Raw genomic sequence first — 15486 nt, forward strand, 5'->3', positions numbered from 1 at the left:
CTCTTAAATTTTGGAGCGGATCGGAATCACGGTTTGGGTCCACGTCCCGCCCAAACACAGCCGGACTGCCCATTCACTTCCATTTATTTTTTGGACTATGATTGTAGCATGGGCCAATTTAGAACCCATTAAATTCTGGCGTGCACAGGGCTACGAAATGCATTCAGGGGCGGAGGTCATTGCTCTCTGAGCACCATTTCTAGTTTGGACTACGATTACACAAAAACTGCCAAACCAATTTTTATGAAACTCGGTGAAGGGTTTCTCATGGACCGCCTTAGAACCCATTACATTTTGGAACAGATCCGAATCACGGGCCGGATCCACGAATGAAAACAAAACTTAGAGCGAAGCCAGCTCCCTGTGTGTGGGTGGTAGAAACATGGGGTTTGGACTGGGGTGTGCGGGGGGGGGGGGGTGTACCGCAATGCCCCCCGCTGGCTGTGACCCAAGGGGGGCACCACAGAGCCGTACCAAATACAGACACCACTCAATAGGCAAATACAGCCACCCATTCACCTCCAGTCATTTTTACCTTCACCCCAGTGAAACACAGACCGGACGGCCATTCACTCCATTCATTTTTTGGACTAGGATTAGGCAAAAACTACCAGATTGCTTTTCATGAAACTCGGTGGAAGGGTCAATGGGCCAATTTAGAACCCATTGAATTTTGACGTGCACAGAGCCACAAAATGCATTCGAGGGCGGAGGTCTACAGTATGAGCACCATTTCTGGTTTTCTAATGATTTATAGCCAAGGCAAATAAATGTGCCTTTAAGTTGCACGTCAACGAAGCTAAACACCCTTCAGACATAAAAAAAAAAAAAACTCCCAATACTACTTCACCTCATCACAGACACACACATACACCTATACCCGTGTATAGGCAAAGCTATTCCCAAACACAATTTAGCCTCAGCTCAATAAAACTAACTGCTAGTCTATGCCATCTGGAGCTCACAGCCAGAAAAGCAAGCTCTTTATGGCTATTGAGTCCCATTAAAATAGATTTCCTCACCAAAGCTGGAGCCCCTCCGCACATCACAACCATGTGAGGTCAGCCAGTATTACACTCCATCTAGTGTGGCCCAACATAGCCACGTGCTACGGGACAATGCTAGATAGCTTATTTTCCTACTGTACCAGCAACAGCCTCAGCTGAACTACGGTACACAGTCCTGTACTGAACACTACATCTGACTTACTAAACTAACATTTCACAGCTACTTTGTCTTGTTTCCCTGTAGACTAGGAGGCAGATGGCTGCTGCTGCAGTTTCAGTACTGTCCCCTCAGTCACTGTAATGTAACCTCATAGCTTGCTTCCACCTTGCTCTCTCTCTCTCTCTTTCTCTCTTTCTATTTCTCTCTCTCTCTCGTTGGAACCCAGAGAGTGTTCTAAAAAGAACACATAACACTGCCTTGCCCTCTCTCTCTTTCTATTACTCTCTCTCTCTCTTTCTATTTCTCTCTCTCTCGTTGGAACCCAGAGAGTGTTCTAAAAAAGAACACATAACACTGAGACCCAATAGCTTGTAACTTTCAAAATACATTCTATACAAGGAGTTTACAGTAACTTGTATATAAGCCCAATGTACCTGGTTCCACATGGTTATTGCTTCTGGCTCTCACTCCGCTGGTCAGTCCTCCCCTAGCTGTGGACGTGTGTTTGTGTGTGTTTGTAAGCTCATCCTGCATTTAGGAAGGGGGGGGTACAGTGCCAGCACAGTAGCAGGGGTCTGTGTGGGAGGGGTGAAAGAGGAGAATACTATCTGACCAGCATTCTTTCTCTCCCTCTCCCTCTCTCTCTCTCTCTCTCCCTCTAACTAACAGGGTTCTCAGATGGTGGCTAATGCCAGGGAATGTATTCACAGACCAGTGTCAGTGACTGTGATGGAGCTCCTGACTAGCATGGTCATCTCCTCCGCACTACATGTATACAGAAATATTAAGGACTGTAGATATGACACATATACACCCCCCCCCCCCCCCCCCACCAACACACACACACACACACACTCCCTCTCTAACTTCTCTCTCCCATCTCACACTCCCTCCTTCCCTCCAACTCTCAGGCCCTTCATCGGTCTCTCTCACGTTGGCAGGCCGTCAGGTATGCTTGGGATTGACTTAAGTCTACCGAAGTCTGCCAGCGTGGTGATGTAAGAGTAAGCTATGGCCAGTGGCACACAGAGAGACCGGGGATATCTATCAGTGTGCCGGGAAAGAGGTCTCTGTAGAATGCCACTGGTGTGTCTGGAGACACCAATCATTTTAATGAGGGTTATTAACCACCCAGACCAACAGCCCATTCCACTGATAAACAGGCCTTTTAACACCCGCATGGTCCATCTCCTCTCCTTCTTCCTATTTGAACACAACGCTTTAACGTTTGTGCCTTTGGGCTGTTTCATTACAGTAAAGTAGCCGTTTAGAAAGGTGATTTGTTTCCCCTGAAAAATGCCAGAGGGTATTCTGTTTGTTGTGAATGGTTTGGTATTGTGGAAAAAACGCAGAAAAACATACTTTCACACAGGCCTTGGCCCTCAGCCCCTCTGTCATCCCTCTGTCATCCCTATTGTGTATTCTCTTTTAATGAAGAACTCCTCAGACCAGTCGGATCACCTTCGACCTGGCGCCTGACGTCAGCGTCTCACCGGTCCGGGGAACGAGGCAGCGTTTTTGTGTGTCGCACAGGGGAGCTTTTGTTTGGGCCCGCTCGTAAACCGGTGCCAAGTGCCGAGCGGGGTACACGCTGCTACGCCATGCCAGTAATACCTGGCGTGGTTAAAGCATGGCCGCCGCCGAAAACCCTGGCATCGACTGCCCGCTAGCAATTCACAAACAAATGCTCAGCTGCTGTGGCAGAATTGTGTTGCCGTCTGTTAACGGCAGGGCATGCGGGCACTGTACACACTCTGGATTCTCTTGGAGGGTTATGTTGATTCCGAAAGTTCAACTAGCTCAAAGGTGTGACATGTTTTTTTTAGTCTGTCAAACAGTCTTTCAAGTCCAGGTGTTCAAAGGGCGCTTTCACACCTAAAGGTCTAGACCAAGGTCCAAACCAGAATCCCGTTTGGCGCTTTCACATTTGTCATTTTTTATTGATTAGTTCCATAACTTTCGCTTTCACGCCAGCGGACCAAAGGATTTTTGGTGGCAGACCTACATTATGTCGTCATCGCTTGCATGGGGGTGCGTCTCCCTATACTTGACACTGATTGGTTTGTGGATGCACGCGTGTCTGTTTGATCCGAAAGTGCGAACCTTTGATTTCACATTAGGCAGCAGCGAACCTCGGTTCGAGCCGAGACCACCTCTTGAGGTCGGACCAGAGACCGAGTCTTTGATCGGCGCACCGTGGTCCAGGAGGTTTCACACCTGACAATTTGGTTCGGATCAAACTGGAAAGTCTGAAAGTCCGAACTAAACAACGTAGGTGTGAAAGGGTCCTAAGTTTAAAAAAATGCTGCAAAGCCTTTTGAACATCAATCAACACACACAAGGAGAGTGTGAAAATTCAAAGAACTAATATTGGACTTCCATTGACCTCTCTAGACCTTGCTCTAACTCGGGATAGGCTGGGAAGCAGCTTGGCCCAAAATAGAAACAAATATTTCCACCAATGAACAGGTTTGGTCTTGCCCCTGTGTAGTACTTTAGGCAGGTCTCAGAACACATGCACATGTCAGATCCACATCAATCGAACATGTTGAACCTCTAATCTATCAGGTGTAGCCTATAACAGTACAGTAGTAAATTCCAGCAGATATCCCAGTTGTACCACAAAATGCCTAGTTAAAGTATACTGTGTTCATGGTGAGCAGCCTTCTCTTTGTGTGGACGCATGACATACTGTAGGAGGAAACAGGTGTTTTTATGGGCCCCAGTGCTAACATTAGCACTGTGCTAACAGTGGGTGGACATTTTGAGAGAGTGATTTACTATAGGGTTTAACAGGTCTCCTCTGACTGTGAGTACACTGGCTGGGTCAAGCGTACTTTCACACACGTTTAAGACATGGTCAAGTTCACTTAGGTGTGAGAGTCGCGAAGATAACTGGAACAGCATTTTTTATCCGTCACGTCAACTTCGCTCCAACACAACACAACTCCAACTTTAACCAGAGTTCTACACTCAGTCAAGTATATACAGGACTGTATTAGCATATGTTTTCCACACGATCAAGTATATTTGTTAGTCTAAGTTCACTTTATAAGAAATGGTCTCCCTGATAGATAGCTGTTAAAATCACAGTGCCCAGCGCTCTACCCTTGTCCACGTACCAATCAGCACAGTCATTGGCCATTCGCCCTGGAGCCTGATTGGCTTACATTATGCCCAGGCTGGAACAGAACGTGGGAACAGACTGCTTGTATCATCACAGAGATAATGAAAATATTTGTATTAGCATAAACTGCAATGGCAGAACGATGAGACGGGGAGGAGATGGGGAGGAGAGCGGAGAGCACTGAGCTGTATTTAAACTCATTATAGAAGTGCCAACACCAACTAAAACCCAGCACGGTGGGCCATGCATATTCACTACAAATTAGCTTTGTTTCCTTCTATGCACCCTGAGAGACTAGAGTGGGAGGAGGAAGGAAGGATTGTGGAGAAACAATTTCAGTGGATAAATATAGCCACAATGAGACAGGCTGGCCCATCAGGTAAATCCAGAAAGACCAGCTAAGGTTTGTAGCTGGTTCCAGGTGGATTTTCCAGCAGGGTATGACAGTGCCATCTACTGTATTGCAGTCATCTTTCAATCCAGCAATAATTTTGTGTCACATTTATCACGGGCACAATTTTCTATACAATCTAGCAGCCAGGGGCTCTGTGTGCACGTTTTGAATGGGCACTGTAGTACTTAGCATAAAGGGACAACTCACTGACACAAATCACACAATTTTGAACGAAAATACTTATATCCTTATATTATAAATATATAATCCTTATAATTGTTGGTGGAGAGAATACCCAAGAGCACACATGAGCGATGGTGACTGAATCAAGTAAAGTGTTCATCAGATGAGTTTTAAAGCACCATATTAACATTAGCAATTAGCTTTGTGCCAAAATGGTCGAATTTCAAATGCCTGTAATTTCTTTTCTTTTTTTTTTAAAATCTGCAAATGCTCTGACAAGGTACAACATGGTAGTGCCCTCTTCATGCCCAGACCCTTTAATGTCCCTTGAGCACGAGAAGTGTATCATTTCACTTTATTAACATCACAATCCCCACCCCCCCCTTACCCCAAAAAAACACAATCTATTAACAGACGTTTTAAGGACATGACCCGGGCGGGGAGCACAAAGCCATTGTTTACATTCACCCACACACGGCCCTGTGCAAACAACAGAAAGACTTCTTCCACGGCTTTCCCCATTCTCACGGTTCTGGCCGCTGCCACAGTATCTACCTTCCCCATCTCTTATCTGATCAGCTCCCGCTGGGGCCGGCCATGGGAGAGGAGCGCGTGACAAAAAACACCAGGATGTTGTTGAAACATTGTCTAACTGAATACACTGTATTCAAATAGTGTGTGGATGAGAGCGAGAGCAGCAACTGACAAACTGACGAACTGGCTGACATCAGCAAGCATACTGTAGATCCTTATCACGGGGACCTCATGGTTTGGACTGTATGTTCTTACTGCTCGTAAACAGTATCTCAGTGAGAGCCTGACCAATGCCAGATTTTGGGTCCGATAGGATTCTGATTTTGGAGAGTCCTGGCACAATGATTACCAATATTTTTTTTCTAAAAGTCCAATTCATATCACCCCAAAACTGTCCCTTTTTAAATCCCAGGATTATAGAGTCCTGGGAAATCCTGCCTTTTAAAACTAATTCAATGTTACTACAGGCCTATATAAATAAATGCAACAGAACAACATTATTTATTTACATAAAAATGTTTCATTTCTACGAAGAACATGCAGCAATTCTGATGAAATTCTCATGAAGAAAAAAAAATCAATTTCATCGTCATTACATTTTTACAAAAATGCCACATCACTTTGCTTATATTTTATGCTGCATAAAATGTTTAGCAAAATGTTTTCAAAGGTTAATTTTGAAAAAAAAAAACATGTTATTTGTAATAAAAATATAGGCCTATTAATAACTAATGGTTTGTGGTTGTACAGTGTACACACTAAGCCATTTCAGGGCCTGTATGAGTATACTGTAGTAATCAATATCATTATCTCAGAAAAACACATCGGTCACTTTTGTTGAAATGTAGATCCTACGCTGCAACAAGTCTTGCTAGCCAGCTAACGTTAGCTTGCTATTATGTTGTGCTAGCTCGTTTGGTAAACATACTGGTCGTAAAAAACACGTTTAATTAAAAACCTTCCCAAGTTCATTGTTGAAAAAAACATGCAGTCGCTTCGCATCGCATCCGTGTGTAGTTTTGCAGAGAATATTGGTCGTGGATAAGGAGTCGGCTGCTGTAGCTAAAATTTAATGTTCACTTGAATTAGAGCTACCTCTACTGGATAATTCTAGTAAATAGCAAATTACACATTCAAACAATCTAGGTACAGTACTGTAGAAAGTACACTGTAGACTATATGCTTGGGTGCAGGTGGACATGGTTGTTGAGAAAGGAAAGACTCTGTCCTGGTCATATTTCAAACTGACAAGAGTATCATCTGGAGAAAAAATTAAACAAATCACTTCTTCCATGTGGACCATTCCCTTCCATTTACACTGATATGGTTTCTATTGATCCCAGTGAAACAAGTTTAATTTCTCTTAGGTGCTCAGTGACTCAAGAGCCCTTTCTCTTTTCTGATACCATTGGCCTTTAATCTCTCTCTATCTCTTGAATCCATCTCTAAATGCTACACTAAGTGCATGTACACATCAGCAGGATGGCTGCCACACGTATCCTGTGTCCGTTTGGTGTGTCCTTTGTGCACGCCTCCCTAACCTTGAAAGTACGCAAGGTGCAATACCAATAGAAATCGTGGGGGCAGTATAGCAAAGATTTCTGAGGTTCTGCAAGATGGAAACAGGAGATGGTAAGGAAGAAGTAGTAGTACACTAGAAATGGTGCTCAGAGAGCACATTTGGTACTGCTGCGTTCGTTAAGTTAAGAGCTTTACCAGTCCAAAGCCTCGTCTCTCTGACCTTCTCATCTCAAGATGGCTGGCTGTTTCAATTCCCCCCATTGACAATGAATGAAGTAAAAAAAAAAAAAAAAAATGAAGGTGAATGGCCGGCCGTGTTTGGGCGGTTCATGGACCCACCCCGTGATTCGTATCCGCTCATCATCATCATCATCATCATCATCAGGTCGTCCACAGACAGGCCTCCCCTCTTTGTCTCCAGTTATCCCTGTCCTCCATACACCTGCCGATCTCATCGCTGGTCTCCACTTCCACATCCATCTTAATTATGTCCACGAATGTTTCGGTAGGACGTCCTCGTGACTTGCGTCTGCGCCATTCTCCTTGCTGCCATCTTCCCACTCACCCTTGGCCTCTCTCTCCGTACAGATCTTCAATACTGACGTGTGCGTTGAGTTATGTCCAGCGCGCTTTCGCTGGGGCAGAGATGATATTGGCGAGAAATTGGCAACGTTTTTAAACCTGAGCGAGAAAGAATACTAAAGTTTACTTGTCGCTGACCTGCCACCTAGTGGACATAGCTTTGAAACCTCCATTTAGTGACGCAGTGGAGTATGTGAACAATGCCAGTTGCGTAGCGTTCGCTCCCCCTTGCATCTCCCTCTCTCTCTCCCTGAATACCCCCTGCTTTTCTCCCCCCTTCCACACTTTCACTCATCCTCTGCTTTCACTCATCCTTTCACTCTTCTTCTCTCACTCCCCATCCGTCTTTCATCCTCACAGTCCCCCTACCTCCTCCCATCTCCGTCCCACACCCTCTCTCTCCTCCTCATCCCTCTACCTCCTCCGATTTCCATTCCAATCACTCTCTCCTTCCCTCCATCCCTCCTTCTCTCCTGATTCCCTCTTTGAGACGGGGGGTGATGAGTCAGTCCTCCTCGTCAGTTAATTGCGGTTCCGGCCGAGGAGCAGGGCTGCGATTCTGGCTCTCTGATGAGCCGCTTCATCTTGATTGCGGTCAATTTCAGAGACGTCGGGGGGAAGATTAGGTGCCGTCGCCTCCGACAATACGGTCGCCTGTCCGGACCGGCTGCCCTACCGCGGGTGGCGCGGCGTGGTATCCCGTGTCAGTCGCCACCGGCGATGCTACGGGGCAGAGATGGCTTTTTAGTCTGACCCCCCCAGAGCCACCACTACCCCCCACCCACCCGCCCAGACACACGCAGACTTTCCTCTAAGAGGTCTGCTTCAGGGACCCGGGACCGGAGCGTTGCCGTGGCAACGGCAAGGAACAGGCAATCTTTGTGGAATGTGTCCATTTTCATAAACACCGCCAGAGGAGCTGTGCCCTTTGACGGAACAGAGAGAGGAGCTGGGCAAGTGTTTACCACATACACACACACACACACGCACACACACACACACACACGCATACACGCATACACGCACACACTCTGCCTCTCCTTCAACAGGTCTGAGTCATGGTGTAAACAGCATGTTGACGGCTAGAGGCTCCCACTGACTGGTGAGCAGGGCATCACCCTGGAAACAAGACAGACAGACAGACAGACCGACAGACAGAGGCGGACAGACAGAGGCGGACAGACGAGCATGCTAATCACTGAGAATTCACATTCCAATCACCTCAGACAGCCAGGCTGACAGGCCCTGTCTGAGAGCAGGAGGATTGGATGTGTGTGTGTCTGTGTGTCTGTGTGGATAGATAGATAGATAGATAGATAGATAGATAGATAGATAGATAGATAGATAGATAGATAGATAGATAGATAGATAGATAGATAGATAGATAGATAGATAGATAGATAGATAGATAGATAGATAGATAGATAGATAGATAGATAGATAGATAGATAGATACAGTAGATAGATACAGTAGATAGATACAGTAGATAGATAGATAGATAGATAGATAGATAGATAGATAGATAGATAGATAGATAGATAGATAGATAGATAGATAGATAGATAGATAGATAGATAGATAGATAGATAGATAGATAGATAGATAGATAGATAGATAGATAGATAGATAGATAGATAGATAGATAGAGATAGATAGATAGATAGATAGATAGATAGATAGATAGATAGATAGATAGATAGATAGATAGATAGATAGATAGATAGATAGATAGATATAGATAGAGAAACTCTCTTCCTCTAGACTGTCCTAAACCCTCTTCCTCTAAACAGTCAAAAACCCTCTTCCTCTAGACTGAAGACCTGAAGGTTTAGGACAGTCTAGAGGGAGAGGATTTAGGACGGTCTTTGATGCATGTGTCCAGCCGCTGGGCCTATATGCTCTGCTGGTCCCCTTGTCCCCACCTGACTGTCCATGAGTCATCATGAGTCATGTAGGGAGACTCAGCACCAGAGAAGATTACCTCAGCTCACAGACAAACTCCAGAGGATTCTCCCATAGAGGGTTGAATCTATCTGTTCTGATCAGAGCCAAACACAAACAGCAGTACATCATAGACAGAGTGACACATGCACATCCATAAACCAAAAAATGGCAGGTGCCGAGTCAAAACAAGAGATATCAAAATGAAAAAGAGCGGTATCGCACACTGCTGGGCTCCATGGTTAAGGCATTTATTGTAGCTGAATCAAACGGGTGACGTTTCGAGCAAAGCTCTTCATCAGACCAAATGTCTGATGTCTGATGAATGCCTTAACCATGGAGCCCAGCCGTGTGCGAGACCGCTCTTTTTCATGTTGAAGTACATCAACCATGCTGGGCTTTCATGCATGCCTGGATTTCTCTTTCACGAGAGAAAGCCATTTAAGCGTGCTCACACACAAACACGCGCACACAGACAGACTCACACTAACACGCACGGAGACTCACACTCACATGCACACACACCACATACCCACGTACATTACAATACCCATACAATACCCATTTCACATCAAAGAGTCTCATTGTCCCCTCATTTCAAAAAGCCTTTCATACGTTACCTACGGTGACACAATGAAATACTGATCTGCCCAACTGTGGCTTTGCAACATTGATCCCCCCCTCTTTAACATTACAAAATGAAAAACACAATATTCTACTTTTTAATTCCGCTAATTTATGTGCCTATCATCGCTGATTAAATAGTGGTATCAGGCCATCTTGGAACTGAGCCAATCGAAGTTCACATCTTCAGCATAATGTTCTTCATAAACTCCCATCTAATTAAAGGCAATTGCATCAAATCCCTTGCTGGACTGAAACAAATGTGAGCGTAGAAACGCCAGCGCAGCGGCTGTCTTTGCATACCGCCCGTCCCGTCCCTACCCAAGTATCAGAATGTGTGTAAACAATGGCACATTATGCCTGAGTATTTGGTCCGTGGAATCCAGGCGGCCCACTGAAGCCCGTGAGGAGAATCGTCCTGCTTCTATTCTTTCAAGCCTACTCGTGATTTGTCATGTTCTCTGGGGTTCGAAAAAAAGACTTGCTTCTTGTCTGGGTTTCCAATGTGGGCTGAGAAAAATGCTTTGGAAATGTATTTGGCCTGTCCCATTTGTCGTACTTAACAAGCGTGTGGCTGGTAAGCCTCTGCACTCAACAATGCTACAGTGCAGCCTTGCCAAACACGCACTCTTGTAAAATATCACATTCACATGCATGCTTAACACGAAGCATGGTATTGTTTGAGAAGCCTCCTTCTCTTCCTCCGCTCCCCTTATCAAACCACGTTGGTTTGTCCGACTCCTACTGACATAACATAAGTCTGGCATGCACCATTTTTTCAATGGCGGGGGTTTGTGTGGAGTGCCATTGGCTTTCAGCTCTTAGAGGTCCCATTGTGGATTCTTTGATTGAGCACAAAGCTGTCTCCGATTCGGGCTGGGATTACAGTTAGAGGTGCCCATTCAGACAGTGAGCACATGGCCCCTGGGGAAAAACGATACCCATTCTCCTACAAACATACACAGACAGATGGTAAGCAGAGATAAACAGACCACATGGAGATGTGATACCCAAACAATGATTTGTGCACAAAGGATTGAAAAGCCAAGCCAACAGCAAAGCTCCGAAACCCTCTCCCCTAAACATGTCCGTTCTCCCATTGTCAACATTGCTGACACATCATCCGCTTGGTATTCAAATCAGCCTCTGACGTTATGTAACATTATGTACAGGTGCGACTGACGCAAGGGTTTCCTCATGAGGACACGTCAAGGATGGTTCACAGCGTGTAAAGTGGGACGGAACAGCGAACTAGGCTAATCACTGTCCTCAAACGGCATTGGGCCATTCTCCCTCCTAGCTTCCTGGCCTGAGACCCCCGCAGGAACACACACTTCCCCAAACAGGTGGCCAGCATCTCTGCTTCAAGCAAACAACTACAAGCAAAGCCAAACGGCCTCCTCGACGGCTCTACTTATGTCATAGTTCTCCTTTAAAAAGGGCGAATTAGAGATCAGATCCATCGGACGAACGCGAAGGGGCACAATTCAGAATGTCCGTTCTTGTGTGGACACTGTCGTGCCTCTAAAGATGTGGAGGTGCACAAAATCCTGAACGACAGATCTGGCCGGGTCACATCTGATTGTACTCGGCCCTGTAACGACCCATGTCATTCACAGCTGGGCTCCATCCCCAAAACCCTGATCCTCTCAAGCAGCACAGAGACGATCTAATGAGACCGGCATCCAACCAGAGATTGGTTACTAGTCAGCACAGCCCTGGGGACCTCACTCACCCCATCAACTTTTAGTGAAATCTCAATGTCCCCACTTTTTTTTCTAGATTCTCATGAATAAGCAATGAATCTAAGGGGATAATCGAACAAACAGTCATTTTGTTATGCGTACATGAGTAGAGATAATTTAGGAGATGTAATTAAACTGATGGTGCCATGCAGAATAATGGTTGTTTGGAATGAGATACCCTTAATGAAGTGTTTAATGGCATCGCAGTGGAAATAGCTCAGGCTTTGCAATTACGACAAATGTGACACAGTGGGTTGGGTCGACAAAAATGTCCGTGCTCCATTTTAACGTAGAGCTTAATTTAAGGAGAGGAATCAAATAAATGCCTCCATATATGTCTTAGCAGACGTGAGACGCAGCTAAGACGCAGCCATGACAACGGCAAAACATAAACACAGACATGACAGGAAGTACCAGCTCCCCATCGCTGGAACAGCCTTCCTGAGGTGATGACAGGCAAAGCCTTCACCAGAGGAAAATGTGACACCACTGGAGGGAACGGCAATGGGGAGGGATGGTGAGTGACAGCCTCTGCCTAACGTGATGGAGTGAAGAGCTCCCTAGACAGTATTCGCTCTTTTCTTCAATTTCTCTTTCTCTGTGCTGCAGTTTCTGCCGTTTGTGTATGCGTGTGTGTGTGTGTGTGTGGGGAGGGGGGGGGGGAGTGTGGTCACGAAGCACGATACGACCAGAATATCTTTTTCATAGTATACATATTGATTACGCCTAGCCTTTATATAGCGATTAGTATAATGTTAGCCACTTTTTCAGAACAGTTTAATTTAAGTAGGCCTGTTAGTGCGGGAATCGGGAATCAAGTTTCAGGAGTCCGTGTCTCAATTTCACTGCCTCTTATTTTATTTTTAAACAAATTCTCTTGTTCAAACAGAGGCTTCATGTCATGATAGTCAACTTCTGAACACAATACAATGGGAATTATATAGGAACTACACAAACAAAGTGCTGGTGCGTGCCTCCACAAATTGCACATCAATCAATCAATGATCCACTAAAAGAGTTTGTTGCTTGTCTCTAGGTGCCCCTATACAGGCATCCGAGCCATAATAAAATTTCACCCAGAGGAAAATCCTTTTGGAATTTACAATTAGAGAATATAAATTGGCGTAAAGCATGGTTGTGCCCTTTCCAATTCTGTGTTTCAAACGAGATTAGAGAAATTCATTTTAAAGTTTTGCATAACATTTACCCATGTAATTCAATAACTTCCAAATTTATTGACATAGATATTAAATGCACCTTCTGTGGAACTGAACCAGAAACAGCTATGCATGTATTTTGTCATTGCCCGTCCTCAGTTAAGTTTTTGGAAAGACATAGAGATGTTTATTTACAATAAAACTAAACATCCCATAACCATTATACCTAAAGACATTATTACTAAATTTGAAAGTAGTAATAAATCTCTGTTTCATTGTAAATTTTCTACTTTTACTTGGTAAATTTCACATTCATAAAGCGAAGTCCCTCCCAAACCTTCGTATTATTTTGGTTGAATTCAATTTGTATATATATACATTATCTCGTATGAAAAACAAGAAAAGTGAACGCACAATGTTATATTACAAATAATTATTTTCTGTAGCCCATGAGTAAGATATTTTTACTTTTTAATATTATTTATTTATATTCAGATACTTATTTTATATATTTAATTTCATTTATTTATCTCTTGAATTTTCATTTGATTGTTATGTCAATGTAGGCTATAATAACCCAATGTAAATAACTCAATGTAGGCTAGGCCTTCTCAAAAGTATCAAGGCCTATTTGATTTTATAACCTTATGTCCAGCCTACTCCGTAATTTAGTTTTTGTTGCAGTCATCGTATAAGACCCCGCTTTACAGAGATAGGATCCTGGAAATGGACGTTTTCAGTGCTTTAGTGACCATCTTTAATCCAGAAGGTCAGCAGAGATTAAGTTGTCTCAAACATGCTTTTACGGCCACCGTCATTTGCAATCTCAAGGAGTTGATCTTCTTCCTGCATGGACATGGCTGATTGAATATATCACACAGGTACAGTATAACATGTTTTGCCAGCCATTCTTTGTTGAAATGTGCTGCCAGTAGTGATTTTTTTTCCTGAAAGACATCTGTGCGGCTCTCGCAGCTCAAACCCCCTGGCCAGTGACCTCCCCCTGGACAGCCATCTGACCTGTGTGTGTAAGAGAAGGCGTTGCTCACAAAGCTGCTCAAAGAGATGCAAGTTAAGGGTGTGCTTTGATGTGATTGATAACTTTAATATGGCAGATTTTATTTTATTTTTTTATGTAAGCCTATTTTATCCTAATCCTTCCGCGGCCCAGTAGTGAATAGCTCGCAGCCTGGTAGTGGCCTGGTAGTGGCCTGGTAGTGGCCTGGTAGCGGCCTGGTAGTGGCCTGGTAGTGGCCTGGTAGCGGCCTGGTAGTGGCCTGGTAGTGGCCTGGTAGTGGCCTGGTAGCGGCCTGGTAGTGGCCTGGTAGTGGCCTGGTAGCGGCCTGGTAGCGGCCTGGTAGTGGCCTGGTAGTGGCCTGGTAGTGGCCTGGTAGCGGCCTGGTAGTGGCCTGGTAGTGGCCTGGTAGTGGCCTGGTAGCGGACTGGTAGCGGCCTGGTAGCGGCCTGGTAGCGGACTGGTAGTGGCCTGGTAGTGGCCTGGTAGCGGCCTGGTAGTGGCCTGGTAGTGGCCTGGTAGCGGACTGGTAGTGGCCTGGTAGTGGCCTGGTAGTGGACTGGTAGTGGCCTGGTAGTGGCCTGGTAGCGGTCTGGTAGGGGCCTGGTAGTGGCCTGGTAGTGGTCTGGTAGTGGACTGGTACTGGTAGTGGCCTGGTAGCAGCCTGGTAGTGGCCTGGTAGTGGCCTGGTAGCGGCCTGGTAGTGGTCTGGTAGTGGACTGGTACTGGTAGTGGCCTGGTAGTGGCCTGGTAGCAGCCTGGTAGCGGCCTGGTAGTGGTCTGGTAGTGGACTGGTACTGGTAGTGGTCTGGTAGTGGCCTGGTAGTGGTCTGGTAGTGGTCTGGTAGCGGCCTGGTAGTGGCCTGGTAGTGGCCTGGTAGTGGCCTGGTAGTGGCCTGGTAGTGGTCTGGTAGCGGTCTGGTAGTGGCCTGGTAGTGGTCTGGTAGTGGTCTGGTAGTGGTCTGGTAGCGGCCTGGTAGTGGTCTGGTAGCGGCCTGGTAGTGGCCTGGTAGTGGCCTGGTAGCAGCCTGGTAGCGTTCTGGTGGTTGGGGGCCGCTGCTCTAAACCATACAACCCTCATTTCAATCCTACTGTCTCCCAAGCAACAACCACCCATTCCTTTACACATCTTTCAACAGGAAGAGCAGCATTCCAACAATTCATTCTAGGTTACTGGGTACATTACTGGGTTGGGCCAGGTGTTTTGTGGAGGAAGAGGAAGAAGGAAGAGACAAATGACAAATACATGAGGGTCTCAGCCCAGACTAATTATTTAAGACTTCTTAAATAAATACAAAATCTTAATCAATAATGTGTCTGAAATCCAAACAGTACAACAGAATGCTGCCAAAAATTAAGTTTTTGAGATAACATTCTGAAAAGTTTTTTTTCAGTTTTTCATGAACATTGGAGATTTATTAAGCGAGAATTTGCAGTGGCTGCATACACTACTGATTACAGTAAAACTTTTTAATGCGCTGTGAGCTCAATTTTT

The 15486-nt window shown here is 45.3% G+C and overlaps 1 protein-coding gene across 8 annotated transcripts in view; it reads right to left on the reverse strand.

Annotated features, from left to right (window-relative positions):
- The window catches only part of plekha7a (pleckstrin homology domain containing, family A member 7a), a 99240-nt gene that overhangs the window by 53226 nt on the left and 30528 nt on the right, over window positions 1–15486 (reverse strand). The window lies entirely within an intron of this gene.

The sequence above is a fragment of the Borostomias antarcticus genome (assembly GCF_949987555.1).
Source record: "Borostomias antarcticus genome assembly, chromosome: 16".
Classification (NCBI taxonomy): Eukaryota; Metazoa; Chordata; class Actinopteri; order Stomiiformes; family Stomiidae; genus Borostomias; species Borostomias antarcticus.